Here is a 13,201-nt window from a genome sequence, read left to right as displayed (position 1 = left end):
TCAGCGGGGCAGGAGGCGGGGCCTGGAGGACTGGGCGGGGCCGGGCGGAGAGGGCGGGGGCCTGGTTGGTGAGTGCTAACAGTGGGTATTCCTGGGTGGACAATGTGTCCCTGGCTGGCGGCCGCTGGGCCGCTGATTCACCCACCGCGCCATCACCTCAGAGCTTTAATAATCACATCGCCACATTTAAATGGCGCACAGCAGCCACACTTCACAGGTCACCGGGAAGAGAGGGCTGCCAGGAAATCTGACCCAAAATTCCCTGATGCCTCCCTGAAGAGCCTCTGTGCTCTAGAGGCAATCTGTAATATCATCTACACACTGGGCAAGAACCCAGCAGCAAGGTCACAGGGTCTTTCTGGTTGTATCACAGCTTGGTATGGCTCCTGCTCTGTTCAAAAGCACAAGAAACAACAACAGGTTGTGAATGAAGCCCAACCCATTACTCAAACCAGCCTCCCACCCATTGACTCTGTCTACACTTCCTGCTGCCTTGGCAAAGCAGCCAGCGTAATCAAGGACCCCACGCACCCCAGACATTCTCTCTTCCATCTTCTTCCATTGGAAAAAAGATACAAAAGTCTGAGGACATGTACCAACCGACACAAGAACAGAGGGGCGGCACAGTGGCTAGCACTGCTGTCTCACAATGCCAGGGACCTTGGGTTCAATTGCAGGCTTGGGTCACTGTCTGTGTGGAGTTTGCACATCCTGTGTCTGCGTGGGTTTCCTCCCACAGTCCAAAGATGTGCAGGTTAGGTTGATTGACCACGCTAAATTGACCCTACTGTCAGGGATTAGCAGGGTAAATATGTGGGATTACAGGAATAGGACCTGGGTGGATTGTGGCCGGTGCAGATTCGATGGGCCAAATGGCTTCCTTCTACACTGAAGGGATTCTATGATTCAATGAACTTCTTCCCTGCTGCTTCAGACATTTGAATGGACCTACCTCGCATTAAGTTGATCTTTCTCTACACTCTAGCTTTGACTGTAACACGACATTCTCCGCATTCTCTATGAACTGTATAGTGCGCAATGTCTGTATGGCGCGCAAGAAACAATACTTTTCACTGTATACTAATACATGTGACAATAATAAATCAAATCAAATCAAAATGCAGCACAGGAGGTAGTGGCACCAGTCGTGAGTGCCAACACCCTCATCCAGTGCCGCAAGAGGATGAATGATCTCCTTCCTTCTATCAGGGTAAGTCACCCTTCTCATCACTCTCAGCTCACGCACTCACACATCCACACGGATCTCACTCAGTTCCAGCTCAAAGGACACCATCACTCGCTATCCCACATACACACCTTCACCTCCCTGGGTTGTGTCCTCATCCCAACTATGATCCCACTCAGCACCCACCCATGCCAGGCATCTTTATCATACATCCTGCTGACACTCTCTCCATCTGTCTTCATGCTGGACAAGCTGGCACACAACAAGAGGGAGAGATCCCAGACGGGCAGTGGGATGCCCAAACTGAAGATCCTCACAGACTCCGAAGAGCGAGGACTTCAGCCAGCCATTAAGGACAGAGACCAAACCTGTGCTCATGCTGAATGCAGCAGCAATAGACCAATTGAGGATCCAGCACTGCATCGGACAAGCATGCTGTGAGTGTTTCTCAGGATACTGCCATGCACTGATGACCTCTATTTTCTTTTGCAGGCACATCTGGGAAGCAGCCTCAAGAGTCCACCAGCCAAGTCATGAACACCAGGTCAGAGCATTGATTTTTCTGTACTCTGAGTGGGATATCCATCACAGTGCTCACCCACACCCGCCACCAGTACGGATACACACAGGTCAGTGGGACCTAGCTTCAGAGCAGCTTCAGGTTCACTTAAAAGCGGACAATATCTAGGTCCAGATGAATTGTGTCCCAGGCTGTTGTGGGAGGCAAGGGAGGAAATTGCAGGGGCTCTGACCCAAATTTTTAATTCCTCCCTGGTCACCGGACTGGAGGACTGGAGAACAGCTAATATGGTCCTACGATTTCATAAAGGTTGTAGAGAAAAGCCAGGGAACTACAGACCAGTGAGTCTCACGTCTGTGGTTGGGAAACTACTAGAGAAGATTCTGAAGGAGAGAATCTATCTCCATTTGGAGAGGCAAGGTTTGATCAGGGATAGTCAGCACGATTTTGTCAGAGGGAGGTCATGCCTAACAAATTTGATTGAATTTTTTAAGCATGTAACCAAGTGTGTGGATGAGGGTAATGTGGTTGATGTAGTTTACATGGATTTCAGCAAAGCTTTTGACAAAGTCCCACATGGGAGACTTATCAAGAAGGCAAATGCCCATGGGATACAGGGTGATCTGATAAAGTGGATTCATAATTGGCCTAGCGGTAGGAGACTGAGAGTGATGACAGACGGCTGCTTTAGTGACTGGAGGCCAGCGACCAGTGGCGTACCACAGAGATCCGTGCTGGGCACCCTATTGTTCATCATTCATATAAATGACATAGATGACTACGTGGGGAGGTAGGATCAGTAATTTTGTCGATGATACAAAGATTGGCTGGGTAGTTAACAGTGAGGTTAAATGTCTTGGGTTATAGGAAGATATAGACGAGATGATCAAATGGACGGATACGTGGCAGATGGAATTTAACCCTGAAAAATGTGAGGTGATACACTTTGGAAGGAGTAATTTGACAAGGAAGTATACTATGAAAGGTCTGACACTCGGAAATGTTTGTCCATAGATCTCTGAAGGCAGAAAGGCAGGTTAATTGGGTGGTAAAAAAGGCATATGACACACTCGTCTTTATCACTCACCTCCCTGACTACCTGGATCCACTACAGTTTGCCTACCACCGCAACAGGTCCACAGCAGACACCATCTCCCTGACCCTGCACTCAACCCTGAAACACCTAGATAACAAGGACACCTATGTCAGACTCCTATTTATTGACTAAAGCTCAGCCTTCAACACTATTATTCCCACGAAACTCATCTCCAAACTCCGTGGCCTGGGTCTCGGCACCCCCCTCTGCGACTGGATCCTGAACTTCCTAACTCACAGACCACAATCAGTAATGAGAGGCTGTGTTCTCAGCCCCCTACTATATTCCTTATACACCTATGACTGCGTGGCCAAATTCCCCTCCAATTCAATTTTCAAGTTTGCTGACGACACCATCGTAATGGGTCGGATCTCAAACAATGATGACACAGAAACTCATCTCCAAACTCCGTGACCTGGGTCTCTTTTGCTACCAAATAAACCTGTTGGACTTTAACCTGGAGTTGTTAGACTTCTTACTGTGTTTACCCCAGTCCAACGCCGGCATCTCCACATCATGGCCACCTAAGTGCCAGCCAGTGTAAACTGTGGCCACATTGTGCCAGTGGGGATAGGTGTACGGCAGATTCCATGTCCAATGGTGGCCTGCCATGGACTTTAAAGGCGGCATGCGGAGGCACCCCTGCGTATGAATGGCCAGCTCTGGTAGACACAGCAGCCAGCAAGAGGACAGCAATGTGCTGAGGGCTCCACACTGTGCTGAGCCCAACACAGAAAGCACTCCCTCAAAACCCCAAAACACCAACTCAGCTCACTCCCTGAAACTCCCAACTCCTCATGCAGATTCGCTCTATTCCCCTTTCACCCTGCCCTCAATTTTAAAAAGCAAAGAAAAAGGTTGGTCCACCTGCCGTGTTTCCCGTGTGCCGAATTGCAAGGGGCACATAAATTGGTCAATTGGGGATTTAATCGTATCGACATGGTGGCACAGTGGTTAGCACTGCTGCCTCACAGCGCCAGGGACCCGGGTTCAATTCCAGCCTCAGGTCCCTGTCTGTGTGGAGTTTGCACGTTCTCCCCGTGTCTGCGTGGGTTTCCTCCAGGTCCTCTCGTTTCCTCCCATAGTCCAAAGATGTGCAGGTTAAGTGGATTGACCATGCTAAATCGTCCCTCAGTGTCAGGGGATCTAGAAGGGCGAGGGATTCTATGGTCACTCTATGGTTCTATGGTCATCAACTAGCATCATAATTGTTGGTTGGCGCACTGCTGATCCGTGCCTCTGTCTGCCGACTGAAATATCGTGCGAGTACTCGATGATATCGGGATATGTGCCGAACACCATCACGCGCTGTTTAATGTGCTTCAGGATCGGGCATGCGCCTAGCAGACATAAAATATTACCCCTAAGTTACTGAGTTTTTAAATTCACACAATTTATGGCACGACAGACTGAGAAAACTCGGAGAAAGGCTTTGACAAATCAGCAGTCTGTGGTTGCCTCTTTATTCCTTTAGCTGCATCATCAAAGACTGGCAAAAAGGTTTTCAAGATTTTAGGATATAAAATGAATCTTAAAATGTTTCAAAGAGAATTAAATTTTTGATAAATTGGGCACCTTGCATGCACAGTAAGCATTTTTTTAAAACTCCAAACTAAGTTGGAGTACTGAGAAATAGGTGCATTTTGAAGCACTATTTTCTGGATACAAAGTGGAAGCCTTCTCCCCATTCAGACACATCACATAGGAGTTCAGAATTGATTCAATCCACTAGTAATTATGGCCCATTGTATTCCGTCCTTGTTGACTGACCAACTCGTCCAACTCACCAGTGCAACTCTTAAGAGAATAGGCCTGTCACTGGGGGCAAAGAGTCCATTCAGCTCCAGATAACCCTACAAGCAGTCAAAGTGATGACCAGTCTTAGCCGCACAAACGATGTGATATCCACCACGCTAATAGGGTGTCTGATTTTTTCTGGTTAACTCAACAGCAGTATCTGTGCACACAATTAAATGCTGATTTTAACCTCGCCCAGCTGGTGGAATTGGAGTGGGTTCAGGTTGGATGTCTGTTGTTCACACTGCCTGATTTATACTCCATTGTCTGCCATGTGGCTGACAGCATTGAGGTACGCGAAACTTGGAAGTTGGGAAAAGAAACAGGATTTGGTGTAAACACCGGGATATGAGTGACAAATCCCATGCACCATTGAAAGCATCCTTTCCAGATGTATCACAGCTTGGTATGGCTCCTGTTCTGCCCAAGGCCATAAGACACTACAAAGGATCGTGAATGAAGCCCAGTCCATCACGCAAACCAGACTCCCATCCTCCCATCCATTGACTCTGTCTACACTTCCCGCTGCCTCGGAAAACCAGCCAGCATAATTAGGGACCCCGTGCACCCCAGACATACTCTCTTCCACCTTCTTCCGTTGGGAAAAAGTCTGAGTCATGTACCAACCAACTCAAGAACAGCTTCTTCCCTGCTGCCATCAGACTTTTGAATGGATCTAATTCGCACTAAGTTGATCATTCTCTACACCCTAGCTGTGACTGTAACACGACATTCTGCACTCTCCTTTCCTTCTCTATGAACGGTATGCTTTGTATAGCATGCAAGAAACAATCCTTTTCACTGTATGCTAAAACATGTGACAATAACGAATGAAAAAGAAAATTAAAATCTTAAAGTTTTTTTATTAGTCACAAGTAGGCTTAGATTAACATTGCACAGAAGTTACTGTGAAAATCCCCTAGTCGCCACACTCTGGTGCCTGTTCGGGTACACTGAGAGAGAATTTAGCATGGCCAATGCACCTAACCAGCACATCTTTTGGACTGTGGGAGGAAACCGGAGCACCCAGGGAAAACCCATGCAGACACGGGGAGAACGTGCAGACTCTGCACAGACAGTGACCCAGCCAGGAAGCATGATGTTGTAACAAAGTGGCACCCTGAAAGAGGGCATATGTGACAGGTTACTGGGAATGTAGTATTTTCACTACTTAGGGCAGAAGTTTACGGTCCTGTCACAATGAGGGCAGGGCTGGAAAATATGATGAGCCGTTCAAAGGTCCATTGGCTTCTTCCGGGCCATGAGGTGGTGGGAAGAGCCAGGAACCTCCACCCTTCGTTTATTGTTTAATTTCACAACGCACACACAATTTTCCCAATAACAACTTCACCAGAAATTAACTTTGAAATTAAAAGATCTTTTTAATTTCTTCCTGCATTTGTGGTTGCCTCCTTATGTTGTTCATCATTGTAATGCTTCATTCTTAAGACCATGCTTCTCCAATGGAAAAAGAATAAGTGCCTTGAGCACATCCTGGTTGCTAAGAGCTTTAAGACAAGGTATTATTCTGGTGATCCTCCTACTGACCTGTTGCAGTGACCTCATTATGCTGCAGCAGGTGAGAAGACCAAATCTGAAACAGTACTCTAGATCAGTGCTCCCAATCGGTGGCAGCGGCGGCACACTGGTGTGCCATGACGATCCCACCCCACCCCCACCCTGCCAAGTGTGCTGCAAAAAATGATTCAAAGTGACTAAAAATTAATGTTATTAAACTAAAACTTAGTGGTGGTCAGCATCTCCAAGACCCGATAAATGTCAGGCCTTCCGCACACTTGCTGGCTGGGGAAGAGCCACACATACGTGGTTCAGATTTCTATGTTGGTCAGACCCATGTGTGTGACCAGTGGGACTTGGAGCTGAAGACAAAGTCCCCATGCGCCCACACAAAAAGGGTGCAAGGAAGTGTGAGAGACAGAGGTTAGAAAATGCTGTTCTGAAAATCACAATATTGAAACCATGCCAAGAACTTGTATCTGCAATTATGTTTAGCTAATGCCTAGCAATGAGATTAACATTATGCTGAGACTTCTGTCCTACATGTCAGCTTTCTCTACCTTTTTTAATGATGTTGCCGTTTTTATCTCATATTTCAGTTTTCTACCTGAGGTACAGTAGTCAAAATATTAAGAGCAAAATATTACAGATACTGGAGATCTGACATAAGAAGAAAAAAGGCTCGATAAACTCAGATAATTGGGCAGCATCTGTGGAGTGAAACAGTCAACATTCATGTTGATGGCCATTTGAAAATATTAAATCTTGCGCGAACTGGATAAACGATTTGTGACACTGAAGGGTTTTTAGAGAAATCAAGGTTCCCTTTATACAGTTTACATTGATATTGTATTTACATTTTCCAAGTCAATGGCTCAGATTTTGTGATAGCTAGGATGGCGTGATGGCACAGTGGTTAGCACTGCTGCCTCACAGCGCCAGGGACCCGGGTTCAATTCCGGCCTTGGGTGACTGTCGGTGTGGAGTCTGCACATTCTCCCAGTGTCTGTGTGAGTTTCCTCCGGGTGCCCCTGTTTCCTCCCACAGCCCAAAGATGTGCGGGTCAGGTTGATTGGCCATGATAAATTGCCCTTTAGTGTCAGGGGGATTAACAGGGTAAATAGGTGGGGTTACGGGGATAGGGCCTGAGTGGGATTGTTGTCAGTGCAAGCTCGATGGGCCAAATGGCCTCCTTCTGCACTGTAGGGATTCTATAATAGAACTGAAACAAACAGTGCTCAGCATTATTATGGTGGAAATCAGATTTGTGGCATCCACACATGCACAGTAAAATATGGAAGTCCATGTTTCCCGATTCTCTCCCGATTTTCTGCTGTTCCCTCTGACAGCAAACACAGGCCGAAAATCGGCCCAAAAAAGTCTATGGCTAGAGGGCAGTTCAGAGAAAATAGGAGGTGTGTCTCAAAATGTTTGCATAGTATGGTAACATATAAAAGCTTGGGAACCAGTGGTCTCGATGTGGATGTACCAAAGTTTTTTATAAAGTAAGCGTTGTACATCTAGTTCAATATTGAACTGTCCCAGTTATCGTATTTCGTCTGCATTCCTAACTCCCATGTCAGAACTAAACTTACTCAATGCCCTCACTTGTATCATTAATAAAGAAAATGAAGAGTAAACATCCCAACACAGATTCCCATGGGAGTTTATTAGTGATGATGTGGAGATGCCGGCGTTGGACTGGGGTAAACACAGTAAGAAGTTTAACAACACCAGGTTAAAGTCCAACAGGTTTATTTGGTAGCAAAAGCCACACAAGCTTTCGAGGCTCTGAGCCCCTTCTTCAGGTGAGTGGGAATTCTGTTCACAAACAGAACTTATAAGACACAGACTCAATTTACATGAATAATGGTTGGAATGCGAATACTTACAACTAATCCAGTCTTTAAGAAACAAAACAATGGGAGTGGAGAGAGCATCAAGACAGGCTAAAAGATGTGTATTGTCTCCAATAAATCCAGTACTCTACTGGCCAGTCTCCCATCTCTCACCCTCCATAAACCTCAGCTCATTCAAGGAAAACAAGGTAGAGGCGGTAAGACATAGGGGAGGAAATTCCAAAGTGTAAGGTCTTTGCAGCTTCAATTGCAGAGCGATTAAAATGGAGGATGCACAACTGGGGCTGGAGCATAAATCTCCATAAATCTTGGAGACAATACACATCTTTTAGCCTGTCTTGATGCTCTCTCCACTCCCATTGTTTTGTTTCTTAAAGACTGGATTAGTTGTAAGTATTCGCATTCCAACCATTATTCATGTAAATTGAGTCTGTGTCTTATAAGTTCTGTTTGTGAACAGAATTCCCACTCACCTGAAGAAGGGGCTCAGAGCCTCGAAAGCTTGTGTGGCTTTTGCTACCAAATAAACCTGTTGGACTTTAACCTGGTGTTGTTAAACTTCTTACTGAGTTTATTAGTGACCCATTCAGACCTACTTCCATTGATTACTGCCCTCTGCTGACAAGAATGAAACAAATCCACTTTCCAGTGTGAAAACTGTCCGAGATTTCTATGGAATGAATCCGCACTCAGCCGTACATCTACCTGCACATGAAATGTTTATGACTGAACACCCCGCTCCCCTCCCCCCACCTTCCAATCATCATCATCCATCCATTAAAAAAAACCCTTAATCTCTCTATTTTACAGATTACCATCCCATCTTCAACCTTCCTGAACATGCTGGTTGCCTCCCAAAAGCCCATCTTTCCTGTATAGACCATGTTTAAATTCTTCTAATTAGGTTTCCAACTCTGCCACAGCACTGCATCTGCCCTTATCAAAGTCACTAATGATTGTGACTCTGGTGAACTATCCCTCCTCATCCTTTGCATCTGTCTGCAACAGTTGCTCACACCATCCTCCTCCAGCACCTCTTCTCTGTCAGCCACTTGTATGGGCTGCCTTAGCCTGGGTCCATTCTTATCCATCTAGTTGTAACCAGAGAATGACCTGCAATGGCTTTCCTTCCCACCACCACACCATTACATCTGGAGTCCCCCCTGCCCCCCCCCCCCCCCCCCCCCCCACACCCCAAGGATCTAGCCTTGACCCCCTCCTATTTCTAACCTGCATAATGCCCTTCGGTGGCATAATCTAAAAAAAAAATCAAGCTCCACATATACACTGTTAATAAGAAGCTGTACCTCACCAGCACTTCTGTCTCTGACTTTTCACGCTGCTTGTCCGACATCTAATTCTAGAAATTTCATCCAGCTAAACATTTAGAACTGAATCCATCATCAGAAACTCCATTCCATAGCCAGTGATTTCATTCTTCTACTGTCTGTGGCTGAACCAAACAGTTCACAATATATATGTCCTATTTGACCCTGAAATGAACTTCCAACCACACCTCTGCTCCAACACCAAGATCGCCTGCTTCCAACTTTATATCATGACCTGACTCTGCCCCTGCTTCAGCTCCTCCATGTGTTTGGTCCCTCTGTACTTGATAAATCCAGTACTCTACTGGCCAGTCTCCCATCTCTCACCCTCCATAAACCTCAGCTCATTCAAAACTCTGCTGTCCTTATTCTAACTTGCACCAAGTCCTATTCACCCAACACCCTAAGTTGGTTCCCAGACCAGTAACTCTTCAACTTAAAAACTCTCAGCCTTGTTTTCAAATCCCTCCCTGGCATTACCAATCTCTATTTCCGTAACATCCTCCAGTCCCAAACTCCTCTGAGATTTATGCTCCAGCCCCAGTTGTGCATCCTCCATTTTAATCGCTCTGCAATTGAAGCTGCAAAGACCTTACACTTTGGAATTTCCTCCCCTATGTCTTACCGCCTCTACCTTGTTTTCCTCTTTTAAGATTCTTCTTAAAATCCATCTCTTTGACAAAGCTTTTGGTCACCTGTCCTAATATCTTTTTACATGACTCAATGTCAAATTTTGTTTGAGAATACTTCTGTGAAATGTTTTAAGACATTTTACTGTGTTAACAATCCTGGATAAAAAAAATGCAGGTGGCAATGTCAGGGAGAGATTACACGGGAGGGGAAAGTTTAACAAGAATCATAGAAACCCTACAGTGCAGAAAGAGGCCATTTGGCCCATCGAGTCTGCACCACCACAACCCCACCCAGGCTCTACCCCCTTATCCCTACATATTTACCTGCTAATCCCTCTAACCTACGCATCCCAGGACACTAAGGGGCAATTTTAGCATGGCCAATCAACCTAACCCGCACATCTTTGGACTGTGGGAGGAAACCGGAGCACCCGGAGGAAACCCACGCAGACACGAGGAGAATGTGCAAACTCCACACAGACAGTGACCCAAGCCGGGAATCGAACCCAGGTCCCTGGAGCTGTGAAGCAGCAGTGCTAACCACTGTGCCACCGTGCCGCCCTAAGAGCGGGAGGTCAATGAATTCAGATGTGAAAGGACAAGGGGAGCCGAGATAGAGAGGTTGAGAAAAGGAAAGAAAGACAATAGAAAACTCTAGGATTGACGTGGTGGGTGAATCAGTGACAATGAGGATTTTAAAGGAGATATGAGACAGGTGAACCAAAGTTCTTGAAGGAGGTGAAGGTACCAAAGGAATAATGGGAAAGGCACTATTGGTGGAAGGGTCAGATCATTACAGTGGGAGTTTAGACAGGTCAGGTAGTGAGTGGAAAGTATAGCCTGTTATGGGGGGGGTCCAAGAGCAGCCAAGAGAAAAAAAGAGAAAGGACTTGAGGTCCAGGGCAGCAAGCAAAATGTAAATGGGAGTGGACACAGATGGAATTCAAATCACATAGTCATGGCAGATATAATAAGAAGTCTCACTGGCTACTCACTCACCTGATGAAGGAGCAGTGCTCCGAAAGCTTGCGATACCAAATAAACCTGTTGGACTTTAACCTGGTGTTGTGAGACTTCTTACTGTACCCACCTCAGTGCAACACCAGCATCTCCACATCATGGCAGATGTAAGGAGATACAATAAACAATGGATATTTCGTATGTGTGAAACATGGAATATACCGTGTATATGCAATAATATCCTGCCAGGTAAATTGAAAAATAATACACTCGTACACTAGCTTTCAGCACCAGCAAGCAGGATCTGAAATAATCCTGTACCACTAACATAACCTTTCAAAAATTGTTAATATGAATCTGGACATATGCATCATATAAACAGAATATGGCAAAGGAAATTGTTGATTACGGTGTTCCACTCATGAAGACATCTGTATAATAATCCACTTGACTTTGTTATGAGTCATGCAGTCTCCTTTGCTGATGGAATAAATATAATTTTAAACAACTTCCTTTGCAGCAGTTTCTTTGCACTGTACGCAGCCCTACAATTAGCTAAATCTTTGACAAAAAGGATTGAGTCAATACAGTTAGAGAAATGCTCTGTTGTATTTCTAATGATGAAAGGATGGCAACAGACCATGAACATTATCGTGTTAACCAATGTTAATCAGGAAATGCTGATCATGAACTGGAGTCATCGAGAGACAAGCATCTGCTGTTTGTCACCTCCATTCGAACTGAGCTAAAATCAAAATTTATTGCATTGTCTCTTAATCCGACTGAACAACTTGCATTTATCTCACACCTCGAACATAGGAAAGTGCTTCAGACATTGAGGCGTGTAATCAGAAACAAATAGACAACAAACCAAAGGCTATATTTGCAGGAATGACTACAGTAGAAGCTTTCTCAGAGAGGTGAATTTTAAGAGGGATAAAGGGGAAGGAATTGTTGAAGCAAGAAATTCCAGATTGTGTACCCTGGGGCAGCTGAAACTACAACTGCCAAAAGGCATCGCATGTTCCTCAATAATCATATGAAAACATGTCTTTCTAACTTGCCCCTTGTTCTAATGATCCAGTGACTATTCGCTTGCTGCAGATTTGACCAACAATGGAAACAAGCTTTCGCTATTTTGCAACATCTTCCATCATTTTTAATCCTCTGCTGGGCCACTTTTCTCTGTTCCATTGAAGTCAAGTCCTTGTTTTCAACATTGTTATGTCTCCCTGTTCCCATAATTTAGAAATGATCACACTTCAGACTTAAAATGCTGGATCTTCATCAAGTGTATTTCTTACAGCTCTGTAGGTAGTTAGGGTCGCTAACTCTTCAGGATTGGCCTGGAGTCTCCAGAAATTGAAGATCAATCTCCAGGACTTTATGCAACTCTGGAGAAAAATCATTCTTACATTAAAAATATATTTTTTGTCCCTTTTTTTCCTTGAACATTTCTTCTTACCAGAATTAAAAATTATTGAAAATGGGGGGAACGGCAGTTTGGCTGACAGTCCAACACCATCCAATTGGATAATGAGTCTTATTGCTTTCCAGTTGGTTGACTCTCAAATGCTCTCTGAAATGGCCTAGCAAGCCACTCAGTTCAAGAGCAACTAGGGACAAGCAATAAATGCTGGCCAGGTAACGATGCCCATATCCCACGAATGAATATTTTAAAAATTGGTGTAGGAAGGCAGTGATACATCACCAGGATGAATGTGTTGGCTGACTGATGGCTGGAGCTTGGCGGCAAGTTATGTGATGAAACCTCCAGGAACACATTTAATCACAGTTGGCAACCTTGCATGTGGCTGGTGGACTGACCCGGCACGTGACAGCAGTGCAGCAGTAAAATGGGGATATACATTCTCATAACAATTGATTCCTTTTTTAACAAATAATGTAACAAACAATTTCTTCATAATTTCACCCTTTTATTCTAATGAATCTTTGCTGTGTCTTTGCAGTGATGGAGTGCCCAATGGTGCCATCCACTGTGACCTAACCAACGTCCTACAGACATTCATCAACATAGTAAAACACAGAATCTTATCTTACCTTTTTGATAGCCTTTCCCAGCTGCACATACAGCCTTGAAGATCTATATATCCCACAATGTATCTGACATTTCTCCACACTAACTGAATCTCTTTGCCAAGCTGTTAACCAGTCCATGCCCTTCTGCAGCCACCTACATTGCAGACTCGATGGGCAGAATGGCCTCTTTCTGCACTGTAGGGATTCTGTGATTCTATGATACATTCTTCCTCACAGTTCACCACGTTCCTTCATTAGGTATAAT

General features: G+C 45.0%; 1 long non-coding RNA gene across 1 annotated transcript in view; it reads left to right on the top strand.

The window, feature by feature from the left end:
• LOC144507134 (uncharacterized) overlaps positions 1–12,931 on the top strand; it is a 37,321-nt gene extending 24,390 nt beyond the window's left edge. Inside the window, exons 2-3 of the long non-coding RNA XR_013500036.1 lie at positions 1,679–1,730; positions 12,867–12,931. This is a non-coding gene — a long non-coding RNA (uncharacterized LOC144507134). The remainder of the gene's footprint in view (positions 1–1,678; positions 1,731–12,866) is intronic.
• The last annotated feature ends 270 nt before the right edge of the window (positions 12,932–13,201 follow it).

The sequence above is a fragment of the Mustelus asterias genome, chromosome 18 (assembly GCF_964213995.1).
Source record: "Mustelus asterias chromosome 18, sMusAst1.hap1.1, whole genome shotgun sequence".
NCBI lineage: Eukaryota > Metazoa > Chordata > Chondrichthyes > Carcharhiniformes > Triakidae > Mustelus > Mustelus asterias.
The sequence above is the reverse complement of the archived record's forward strand: the minus strand, read 5'-3'. Positions and strand labels throughout refer to the sequence as shown.